Source organism: Boleophthalmus pectinirostris, unplaced genomic scaffold (genome assembly GCF_026225935.1).
Source record: "Boleophthalmus pectinirostris isolate CB_2022bp ecotype Guang Dong unplaced genomic scaffold, ASM2622593v1 HiC_scaffold_2, whole genome shotgun sequence".
Taxonomy (NCBI): domain Eukaryota; kingdom Metazoa; phylum Chordata; class Actinopteri; order Gobiiformes; family Gobiidae; genus Boleophthalmus; species Boleophthalmus pectinirostris.
This window is the reverse complement of record NW_026571152.1, coordinates 15,769,350-15,782,770: the sequence shown is the minus strand read 5'-3', so window position 1 is coordinate 15,782,770 and position 13,421 is coordinate 15,769,350.

The window sequence follows — 13,421 nt, the reverse complement described above, 5'->3', positions numbered from 1 at the left end:
GAGTTACAAGCTCTTAATTTGCCGTTATATGATCTGTCTCAGTATTAAAAATGTACAGTACTTATTCATGCATATTCTCTGCATCGCTATATTTTATTAAAGGTCCTAGATTGCACAAAATGACTCAGTGTTATAATGCTGTTATCTCATCAAAAACATACCTGGAGTTGTGTTTTTTTTTTTTTTCATTCATGTTTGAGTAATCGTTTATTATTAGTCTGTCTACACCTCCAAAGCTCAAGTTAACAGCTACCTTTTTTACATTTAGCACAGAAGAGTTTGGTAATTCCAAGCCTGAAATTATCCACATTATTGTATTGAAGGTGTGTGGAGTTTAAAAACACAGTGGAGCACTTCCTGTATTACCACATGACATCACAAGTTGGGACAGAATTTATGAGTTAAACATGTGTGAATGAAACAAAACATTACACCGGGTACGTTGTTATGAGGAAGGGACAAATAGTGTGATATAGGCCCTTTAAGTGTTTGCAAAAAAAAAGCTCTAGTCACATTTGAACCTGGTCGTCGGTCATGGCGTAGCTCTGCTGGTGGCCGCGTTGAAAACCTCTGTTGATTGAGTGCTGATGTGGTCGGTTTATTTGCACAGGTCATGTCCAGACGTCTGTGGGTGTGGACCTTTCGCGCCCCCGGCCCACCAACAATATTTTCACTCATGTTCACGTCGTGTCTGTGTCCTCCTCGCTGCAGGACGGGAGCAGTTCTTTACACCGGCTCCACACTCACCCACAGAGAAGTGCCCACCACCCCAAACTAAGAACACACACTGCCAGCTGCTTGCACCGCTGCTGTCGAAATACAACTGGATAACGCGAGACGAATCATGGTTTACTTTGGATATTAAAGGGCCCACCCATATTACGCTGTTTTTTAATCTATGTTATAATATTGTTTCCTTATCACAAACGTACCTGGAGTTGTTTTGTTTCATTTACACAAAAATGCTGCATGTTTAGGCTGAGTTTTTTTTTCTTTGTTTCCACCTTGTGATTTCATGTGATAATACAAGAAGAGCTCCACTGTGTTTTTAAACTCCATACCTTCAGGAGAATTTGGATGATTTCAGCTCTGGAAATGCCGATCTCTACTGAACAAAAGGTAAAAGGTGGCTGTTCGCTTGAAAACTACCACTTCATGACATCACAAGGTGGAACAGAGCATTTTGAGCTTTAGAGATATAGACAGATAAAGATACAGGATTACTCAAACACGTGTAAATGAAACAAAACACAACTTTAGGTTTGTTTTTGAAGAGGCAACTTAAAGCTCACAAAAGTCAATTTAGCTTCATTTAGGACTTTTTAATTTAAAATAAAATGTCTGAAATAGAGCCTTCCTCTAAGCCAAATAAGAGTCAGGTTTGTGGAGATACAAGCCTGTTCACATTAAGGACACACATACTCTGTTTTTCAAAACAATAAAGTGATCCAAAATGAAAACAAAAGATAAAAAATGTGTAAATAATTTGGCAGGTCGGACAATCTAATCACAGATGTTGGCTTTATAACACTTTTGATAATCATTTTTACCTCTATTTGATTTTTTATTTTATTCATTCATTTATTTTTATCTGAGGTGCAAGAAACACAAAAGTTCAAATTATTTCATATTGTCAACATAAAGCAATAACCCAAAACCTTTACTAAGTTAGAGTACTGTTACTTCACTGAATACATTACTCAAGTAGGATTAGGTATGCAGCTAGAAAAGCACTCTGAACAGTACAATTTCTTGAAAACATTACTCAAGTAAATGCAACTAAGTAAATGTAACTGGGTACTACTCTTTGCAAATGAGTACATGTGTCCAGCAGTAGAATGATGGTATGTGTAGTCTTTGATCATGGAAGGGTCTCTGGCTGAAAGGAGGTCAAGAACTCAGCGCTCTGGAGCCACGGGAGCAGTAGACAGATCCCAGGCCAGGCGTTTACACAGGTGGCTGTCATATGCTCCACTAAGCCTGTCCCAATGGCCTGCAGACTGTAAAGAAAACGCGCCAGAGAAGACTGAGATGTTTTAGAACAGATTTTATCAAAAGTGGTCTAAGTGGAGGGAGAAAACGTAATTTAACTGTGTCAACTGTGGAAGGGGCTCGTGTGTCAAGCGGGTTCCGAAAGTGCCAGTCAAAATGCCACGTGTTTTTATTGGTGGCTATTCTAGTCTAAAGGCTGGTAAGGTTTTTACTGTGGAGAATGGAGAAGGCTAACATGGTACAGGAATCCAGTGACTTGTAACATCGCTATTAGCTTGTTGATCTGGATAAGCTTGGTCGTGATGGTGTAACACTATATAGTCACATATATATAGACTAGGGATGCGCCACAGATATCAGCTATCAGACCTGTGCTGATACTGAAAACTTTGATGGATCGAATATCAGTCTCAAGATATCGGTTCAGTTGATCTATAAATTGGTGTAGTGAGACAATTTACTTACCAATATTTGCCCAAAACACTTCATATCACTGAACTAGTAATTTTTCAAAACTCTTCTGAATTTACTTTATATGATAATTAAAAAATACATGTGGTGTTCTGCCCACAGTAAAAGTGTGTTTCAGTGAAGGGTTAAAAAGGTTCATAATAATTTAGTAATACATATGTTATAATTCATCTGTTATAATTTCATGCAAAAAACTTGTAATTTGTTAAAAATAATCGCTATGCACTCTAGGTTTTGGTTTACTTATATCTTATTCTGAAGGCCCCAGGAAGTGGTCACAATGCATTGATATCCAAGCGGCTCATCCCGCGTGTTAAATCTTATCTACACATACGAAAGTAGTGGCTGTGAGTTCAATATATGTTTGGTGACTTAAAGAAGTTCTATAAGCTTTGTTGTCTGTTTTTTGTACTTGTTATTACCAGGAATTAGACCTAGCCCATGATCTTGCTAGCTCAGGAGTACTATGTATTAACATAGTACTACCTCTGTTCACGTATATTTACCACTTAATTAGCGAAAAGATCACAAAAATGTAATGACTTGTAAAGCAGCAGTTTGCAGTGCTAGCTATTTTCTGATGCATTTCCATTTTTATATTACAAAGCTAATGTACATTGTATTTATGTTTGTTTTCCAGTTTCACTCGAGCTTTTCACACCACAATTGTAAGAAATTGTTAGCTGTCTAGAAGACTGTATTAAAGGAGCAAGGCGCACAGTTTCGTGGCTCGTGAAAACTGAGTTTGGCTTACTGTTGATCTGCATACATACACAGTGCATCCAACACGTAGTGATAACAGGACATTTGGATAATTGTTTCCCATATGCCATTTGTGTTTAAAAGAAATAAATGCTATTTTCCGTCTCTGTACTGTATCGGTTGATATCGGACATAGCATATATTTAAAGCCATTGGTATCAGAAAAAAAAGTTAAATCAGTGCAGATCCATATGTTTGCTTTTAAAATATTTATGCTAATCTTTAAAATTCACCTTTTATAGGCTAAAATTGTGTGTACAATATGTGATACTGTAGCATTTTTTTTTTGTAAATTCTTTTTGAATACCATATTTTTTCGCCTATAAGTCGCTCCAGAGTATAAGTCGCATCAGCCAAAAAATGCATAATGAAGAAGAAAAAACATATAAGTTGCACCGGACTATAAGTCGCATTTTTGGGGGAAATTTATTTTATAAAATCAGGGACCAAGAACCGACATTTCATCTTGAAAGGCAAGTTATAGTAATAACAATAGAATAAACAACAACAGACTGAATAGGCCACTGGTATGTTAACATAACATATTTACAGTTATTCAGATAACTATAACATAAACAACAGAACATAAGATTACCAGTTCCCGTTCCCAATACCAATACTCCATTCCCGCTTACTCGATTACCGTTTTCAGATGCAGACTTGCAGCAGGACAGCGGCTTTTTCTGCACGAGACGCATGCAGAAAAGTGACACACAAGCCCAGAGCATCCTCTCGCGGCTGCCAGTCTGAAAAATGTTCTATATAAATAATAGTTTGATGTTTTCACTTGTTGATTCTTTAAAAAATTGCACTGTTTCTCAGTTCCTTCTGTTGTTTTTTCCCCTTTTTTACATGTCAATCACCATGTTTGTCTTTGACACAAACAGAGCATGCATCTCTCTGATTGGTTAATCCACCTGTCAATCACACCCTCTGAAATTAAGCAGACGGTACATGGCTCCAGGTCCACTCGTCTTTGTGTTTTGTCAATGCGTGTGGTGCTGGGTGGTTATGTAAGGATACATGTAAAGTCCAGGAGTGAAGTTGGTGAACTGGTATGTGCTTTGAGTATCAGCCTTCTGAAACGGAATACTATGTTATCAAAACAGAAAATTCTATCCAGAATGAAGGGGCAATTTACGCACAAAGAAGGCATTATTCCTGTCAGTTGAAACATTCATTTAACAACTTGATCATCATTTATTTAGATTAGTCTAATCGTAACTATTGTTCAATTTAGACAGGTTTAGGCAGGATTGTACAAACCAAATGCCAAGGGCACCAAAAGAACACTTACGATGGCAAAAATCATAATTATAAGTCTTCTTTAAACATGTGAATTAAACAAAAACAAAACAAAATAAAAAAGACTGTATAAGCACATTTGTGCTTATACAGTCTTTTCAATTCTGTCAACTGGACAAAAGTTTTTTTGAGTGAAGAGGTTTTGCAGCTCATCCAAGCAGCTTCTTCAGTTCTGGTTAAATTGCTGGCAGATACTTGAACAAAACAGAAACTGTAAACAAGTAGATGAGTAAGCTTCAGTGTAGTTAGCTCCTCCCTTCAGGCAGATATAAAACAGTGTCCACCAGCAATCTGAGCACAACTGAAGAAGCTGCTTGGATGACTCACTCAGAAAACTTTTATCCAGTTGACAGAATTGATTTTTTCTTTTGCTATAGTTTATTTATAAGTTGGTAAACCAAGTCTACTCTAGGGCTAAACTGGACTCCAACCAGGAGTCCAGCAGGACAAGTGACAGCAACCACACGCAGTACATCTTCATACGGTTCATTTGGCAGCTTAAGCCTATAATTCCGGTTTACATTCATGTGACAGTGTTGTCCATGCCACAGATTCCAGGGATGTGGCCTGCTGCGATGTGGTGGTTCAGGGGTGTGCCGTTGGAATGCCTATGTGCAGCTGACAGTTCTACAGGGCACTTGTTGAGCTTGGTATGGAACGTGCTCTTTATAAGTTCCACATGCTCTCTGGTGCACCACACATGACAGTCAATGCCACAAATGTTAATTGAAGAAATTATGGCTCTTCCAAATGATTGTCTGTTGTATAGGAGATGTTTGTAACTCGTCTTGATTTGTTTAACACAAAGCTTACAAAGGTAAAGTGCAGGATTAAATGTCTAGCTAAATGAACCATGGTTTTTCAGGCAATGCTAGCGTTAAATTTTATTAGACAAAGATGTAAACTCCAAGTCATTACATTAGAATAGAGTTTCAGAGTCAAGCATTTAGGGGCCTGAAAAAACATGAATCTAATAATCTAATAGTAAAATGGTATGACTATTCTTTAAATAAATACATGACTTGAGTATTTTGAGTTTCTTTTGAATCCTGTGAATATCAGCCTGCCATATGGAGATGAAAGGTTATACTGCAGCAGCTGTAATGGCAGCACTGTGACAGACATAATACAGCTCTCATCTCACATTTGCATTAGTGAATTTTCTTCAGGTTAGAGCAGCAACAGCCACAAACATAGACTTGAATTGTATGTTAGCTTGATATAGTAACCAGTTACTACTACTATTACTACTTCTACTACTACAACTATTACTTACTCAACTACAAGACTTGACATTATTATTATTTTTGCCTGTACATAATTTTGTATTTGAGCAAAACTTGTCAAAGCCAGTCATAAAAACTATTGTTGTGTCCTTAGGCAAGGCACTTCACCCTCATTGCCTAGTATGAAAGTGGTGTGAAAGTGGTGGCCGGAGGGGCTGATGGCACAGATTGCCAGCCGCGCTTCTGTCAGTGTGCCCCAGGGCAGCTGTGGCTTCATTAGTACTTTACTTTACTTTCACCGGGTATAGAGTGACTGAATAATGCTCTGTAAAGTGTCTTTGTGACATATGTCTGTGAAAAGTGCTATATAAATAAAAAACTAACTAACTGTATAAGCCGCTGTTGAGGTCAAATTAAGTCCACTTTGTGCTGTCTACATCTAATTACAAAGGATTTTATTGTCTTATAATCATGCTTTAATCTTTGAAAGTCGTGAAAAATGCTTGTAAACTCATTTCCGTGAATAATTAGGATGCGCTGAATGCATAATTGAAGTGAGGAATAACTTAAACCTACTACAAACCAGTTAAAATAAACTAGTTCTGTTACGTTTTTAAGATAGTAAAAATCCGGTACAGTGCCTTTAAACTATACCATAGATCACTGGTTTACATTATTTTGAATGAATAAATCAAAGTATAACCATTATGATATGTGTAAAAACTCACAAAAGCAAAATGTGCCTGTCCAAGCCACAATATGAAAACAGACTTCCACTGCAATATATACAAAATAACATTAAGTTATTCCACCATAAGCTGATGTGGAAATGGGTTTACACCGCATAACGCATACACAGTGACTCAAGCTGTGAAGCATCTTGGTGCCAAAAAGCTCCAAAGTGAACCATATCATCTCTTCCCCTGCAAGCAGAGAGCATCTCATCCATGAAGCCCCTGTGTTATTGACTGAAGGTCCTGTATTACACTAAATTAACTCGAGCAAGCTTTTAGCCATACAGTTACCTAATCAAAAACATACCCGGAGTTGTGTTTTCTTCACATATTTGAGTAAGTTAGTCTGTCTACATCTCCAAAGCTCAAATGCTCTGTTCCATTTTGTGATGTCATGAAGTGGTAGTTTTCAAGTTAACAGCTACCTTTTACCTTTCATTCAGCAGTGAAGAGCTGAAATAATCAAATGTACTCTAGTGAAGGTGTATAGAGTTTAAGAACACAGTGGAGCTCTCCCTGTATTACCATATGACATCACAAGGTGGAACAGAGTGTTTTCAGTTTGAGACAAGAACTCAAGCTAAATACGCAAGGTTTGTAAGTGAATGAAACAAAAAACAGGCATGCTTGATGCGCGTGATGAGGAAAAAACATTATAAATGATCAGAAAATAGTGCAATATGGGCCCTTTGAGCTTTCAGGACGAGGACGTAGTGCGCATATTTCCTTCGTTATGAGCCTGCGGTGATGGGGATAGCAGCCGCCCGGTCACAGATGGTGCAGGGCAGGAATGGATTAGAGGCTCGGACAGTGATATGTGGACACCATTCATCATCATGGTAACGGTCACGCAGGCTACAGGTGTGTTTGTGTTAGCGTGTGGGCTGGAGCGCGTCAGTGAATTACTCTTGTGGGCAGTGCAGCGAAGGATATTAAAATGGCCTCGGGTGTTTCATAACTCACGCTGATTGGCAGAGTGACTGGTGAGTGGTGGAAGATTGGGTTGTTAGTAAGGAACACGAAAGGAGTCTTACAGTTAATATGTTATTGAAAGCATATTATCATGAATCAATACAATTAGGGCTTGCTATATAATGCTATAATTACTTATTAAAGGGTCTACAATATAATGTTGTTTCCTCATCACATACATGCTTGGAATTGCACTTTATTTCATTCTCACATGTTTAACACACAAACCCTGCATATGGGGGCTGTCAGAGAACACTCTGTTCCACCTCGTGATGTCATCAAGTGATAATACAGGAAGTTAACTGTGCGTTTAAACTCCATACACCTTCAGTAGAATCATTTTGAAAACATTAGACCTCAAATTACGAATTTCTACTGAACTAAAAGTAAAAAGTAGCTGTTAACTTGAAAACTACCACATGACAGGGATGGGGACTTGCATGTTGTGACTTGGACTCAAGTCAGACTTGAGTCACTGTTTTTAGGACTTGAGACCTGACTTGCTCAAATGGACTAAGACTTGGAATTTGACATGGACTTGAAGGTCAGTGACTTGGGACTTGATTCGGACTTGAGGCCTGTGACTTGAGACTCAATGCATCTTCTAAAAAATATATGTTTTTAAAAAATACTTTTCTCTTTTCAGTTGATAAATGTGGTGCTGAATTTTACAGGAACAAACTGGAACATGTCCCTCCCACTTCTCTGTTACTTTGGATGTATATCTGAAGTACTGTGATGTGGTATCCTCAAATGTACTACAGTAATATACAGTACAATACAGTAAAACCGAGGGAACTACAAAGAACATGATCCTTCCATTTCAGTGCAGACTACATGACAAAATAACTGTTATTAAGCACTTTTAAATCTGAATTATTTCTATTCTGACTTTTAATGATTCACACTAAGATCTTGTCAAGACATTTAAAAAGGAAAAATTAGAATTTCTACAACTCAAAAAAAAAAAAAAAAAAAAATTGAAGCTAGATTTTGTACTTCAGTTTAAAGACTTGAAATCACTTGAAGTTCAAAGCAGAAGACTTGGACTTGACTTGGACTTATGGGCCAGTGATTTGAAACTTGACTTGGACTTGCGTGTCTTTGACTTGGGACTTGACTCAGACTTGAGGTCAAAGACTTGAGACTTGTAAAACAACGACTTGGTCCCACCTCTGCTACATGACATCACAAGGTGGAGCAGAGCATTTTGAGCTTTGGAGATGTATTTTGTTATTTAAATATATATTTATTTTAGAGGCTAATTTAAAAGAACTACTCTCATAACTTTCTTATTCAGCTGCTGTGCTTATAGAAACAAAAGGTCATGCAGAACATCATAAATCATATAGATATACATACAGTACCTTCCTTGGTAGAAATCATTTAGGTGTTAGGTGTGTATACGACCTTTAGAAATGTGCAGGAGACTCACAGATGAGACAAAGAACCAAGTGTTTACTCTGTGCTGCTCACTTGATAGATGTTTACCCACTGACCTGAGGGTTAGTGGTTCAGTCCAAGGTATTGCTGCTGTGGCCTTGAGCAAGACATTTCATTCTCAAGCCTGTGTACTTATTATGTATGAATGGGCATTGAGAGAGTGAATGGTGTAAAGTGATTTCAGAGCCCAGTAGAGCTGAAATGGCAATATAAAAAAATGACTATAGCAATTCAGGGCAACAGTGGTTCAATTGTGATCTGAAGGTTGGTGGTTTGAATATTGCTCTCGATACACACACACACACACACACACAAACATCCCTGGGATTGAATGTGAATGAATGGGTGAATGATTCCTTGATGTAAAGTGCTTTGAGTGCCTTGAAGGTGGAAAAGCATTATATAAAACTTTGACCATTTACCAATTTATGAGTAAATACTCGAAAGACTACCGCAAGATAGAAGAATACAGAAATGAAGTGCAGCAAAAATGTATACCTGTGGACCTGTTAAAGAGGGGGTATTATGCAAAAACTTTCTGTCATGTAATAGCGTTGTGCCCTAATTAAAAACATGCCTGAACTGGCTTTATATGTCATCCATGCACGTTTGAGTAATCCTGCAATCTCTCTCCAGGGAACTATTTGAACCCTCCTTATGGTTAGTGGTACAAGCCCACACCTCTTGTGCAAGGCTCGGTCCACAAGCCTACCATGCTCCCCCACGGCCCGTTTTTTTAAATGTATAATAAGATGCGCCGCAGTTTCATTTGCACTGAGTCATGTTGTGCCGGCGCTCTGAAGGGGAGTCACTTAGCAGGAGGAGCTAGGGGATGTGGAATCAAAGCTTAAAAAACTTGAAAAAAATGAAACTACTACCACATTTTAATATGTTCTTTTCAGCAAATATATCAATTTCAAAACAATAAAAGCCAACACGGTGATCTAAATATGCTATGTGTTAGCAATTAATCCCCCACAGAAGTGTAATAACCCCTCTGTAAATAAAAACATATTTTGTCTCCAGAAAAGTGAAGACAACAATAAAATTCAGCCTCAAACTATTAAAACACTGAGGAAGTTGAGATGAGTTTTGAAATCATAAACAGTGACATTTAAATTGAATCCAAATATTCCCAAAGGGCCAAACGGAAAAGAACTTTGTGACTCAGAATTTCGACTTGGCTTTGCGTACAAAATCTGTCACCCATATTCTTTCTCTGTTCAGAAACTATGAGCCATGCACTGGGCGTCTCCTTTCAGTAGTTCCAAACGATGAAGTTGTTGACATTCTTGTTGTCCTGAGACGAACCCTTCAACTAAAAAGATTGACAAAACAAATGGACATGCGAGCTACATCTGTCCCTGTCTTATCAAAGGATCCAAGAGGGAAGAAGAAAGGTCTCGGGGGGTAAATGCGTGTACCAGATGTCTCATGGCTCCTGCTAAGTGTGAATTAGCCTGTTCACCTCCACCAACAGTGTTTGCTTTTCTCTTAAGTCTGATAAATGATCCAAACATTTGACAGTAGCAGAGAAATGGAATTCAAGAAATGTTGCAAGGAATTTCCTGTCATTACATAGTTTGAGAAATAGCCAAAGTAAAAAAAAAAAAAAAAAAAAAGTACAGCACTAGCAGCTAATCCACGAAGCATGCAATGGTAGAGTGATCAGATTTTCAAAACTCAAAACTGGGACACACCCGGGTTGGGATCGTTGGTATAAATAAAACTGAAAAGAGCGTGTAACATTGTCCATTCTTGACTCACTCAGACCGACCTCTATTGGTGAATTTTTTATTTATTTTTTTTTGCTTTATGGTCATTTTCAAGCTTGGTTTTCTGTATTTAAACAAATGACTAAATCTATCCTCCCTCTGTACTAACGGCGGGTATTAGCTTAGTCAAAAAAGAGACACCTTGTATAAAACTGGGACAAATCACTGGCTTTGGATAAATCTGCATGGAAAGGGACATCACCCTACGCAAGGGTCATGCATTAACTACAACATTTATTCTTGGCGTATTCCATGAAGCCCCCCTCATTCTGTTAATTTCATGGATCAAACTGAATATTTAGACAGGGCCAGTTTTCCGTGTGTCTGGGTGGGTTCCCTCTGGGCACTCCGGTTTTCACCCATCAACCCAAAACATGCACAATAGGTCAATTCCTCCAGCAGCAATTTCCATTTCTGTTATTAGGCCTTGGAGAAAAATACGCAAGGGTCGTGCATTAGATACAAAACTTATTCTTCAGGTATTCCATGAAGCTCTTTTGTATTTTTAAGCTCATTCTGATAATTTAACCCAAAACATGCACAACAGCTCAAACCCTCCAGCTAAAGTAGTGTTGACCAGCCTAGCAACAAGATCCTGGAGATGGGCCCCAGTAGCATTTAAAGATATGCCAAATAAACAAATGTCCTTACGGAGACAATAAAATGTACCTTAAACAAACTTTACAAGCTGGTATTGTTTTAGCTTTGTTCCAAATTTCATTCACTCATCACACATGTGCTTGCAGATGGAGTCCTTGCACCCTTTTTGTGTATAAAATATTCATAAGACTTACTGCATAATATAGGACCTTTCAAACAAACTCCTTGCTTTGCGTCACATGGGGTGCTATATTCAAAGAAGCCATTTACTCTGGATGAGATCATACAAAATAAAAGGCAGTTCTGTTCTTGCATTGATCCTTCTTCTGGTGCCTATACTTTTTCTCTCTCTCCGAGAAGACAAATTAACCTTGCAAAAAAGAAGTAGGAGAAATATGTAAAATATGTTTAATATGCTAAAATGCATCTTTACATGTGGATGGACCATAAAACTGACCACAAACTTGCAGAAATGTAACTTTAAACCTAATGGCCTCTCACACCTTGACGATTTACCCAGCGTATGCCAACATACCAGAATTTCCCTAAAACATTGCCATACACTGAACTATTGATGTTTTTTTTTTTTTTTTGTTTTTTCCAATTGTGGGCGTATACATAGCATATTTGTAACGAGCTGGATGTATATATAACGTATTTGTAACTTATATAGAACATTTTGATAACTTATATCCAACTTGTACCAACTAATGCTTAGCGTGTTGCCAGCGTCCACAACTTATGCCCAACAAAGTCTAACTTACGCATAACACACAGCAGCTCACGCGTCGTTGCCTATAAAAAGGTTGCCAAAATTCAAAACTGCACTAGACATTGCAGTAGCAACGTTAATCAGCGTCATGCCGTAGACAACTCCGAACCATGAAGTCTGGAGGAGTATCTACAGTTTCCTCCCCATTTTTATATACCAATTTCTCAACACGCTGCCAATACACCATTATATAATAGATATAACTTAGAAACCCGTTCAGTAACTTCTGTGGTCAACGGAACATCGTTAAATATGTCTGCATACATCCATATGCGTTGGAGGTAAGTTCGATATAAGTTACACATAGGTTCAAAGCACGTTTCTCATAAGTTCTGGGTACGCTAGACATTATCTCAACGTATCTGGACTTATGAGTAACTTACAATTAATGTGTATATGAGCGATCGCATAACTTACCTACAAATTATGGCCCTCGTACGCAGGACGTATAAGCGTACACTGACATACATCGAGAAATTTTCAGCATGCTCAAAATTTTTTGACAACCTTGCCGTATGTCGACGTTTGCCAGCGTGCTTCAGCGTGCTCCTAACTTATACAATACTTACAAATGACTTATCTGAGGTACACCAGCGTATTTGTCAAACCTTTTCATGCATCGGCATACGCTGGTTTAATCGTCAAGGTTTGACAGCCCCTTTAGTTTTTAAGCTTTCACTGCACTGTTTTGTTTTTATTTTTGGAAGTGGTCCAAAGTTATCCTTCTTTGTTAGGGTTAGCAGCTCATAGCATTTTAATGCATTGTAATAAGTTCATGAGTGCTTTCAAAACTTTCAGAGGCCAGAGTGGAGTTTGGCTATCATACAACTTTGGCGCTAAAAGCAACTTGCATGCTAACAGCAAAGCATTTGCTACTTCCTAGTTCATGGACGATAAAACGCTGAATGCAGACAGCACACAGAGTAGATCTGGGAATCACAGGGTCCCTCACGATTCGATATTATCACAATATGGTGGTATGTGCGATAGTGGAAATATTGCACATGATCCTCTGTAATATATTGCTGTTTTTTAAGAACCAAATATTTATTTTAACCACAGTATTTCTTTGTTAAACCATTACTTGTGCAAAGTTAATATAGAGGACATCTATTTTACTCATCAAAACAGTGAGTATGTCAAGTGTATTGCATAAGTTTTCCTTCCACTAAATAAGCAACAAAAAAGAAATTACTAAAAGACCCCAAAAAATACTCTTGGGAATGTATCCATACAGCAGGCCACAATAACGATACTGTATCACCAAATTTAGTGTCATGATATATTTTGATATTTTTGCACAGCTCTAACACTTTCTAACACACGCCCTCCCCCTGTGCTGTCGCTGCTGTGAGCCTCGTCATTTTGG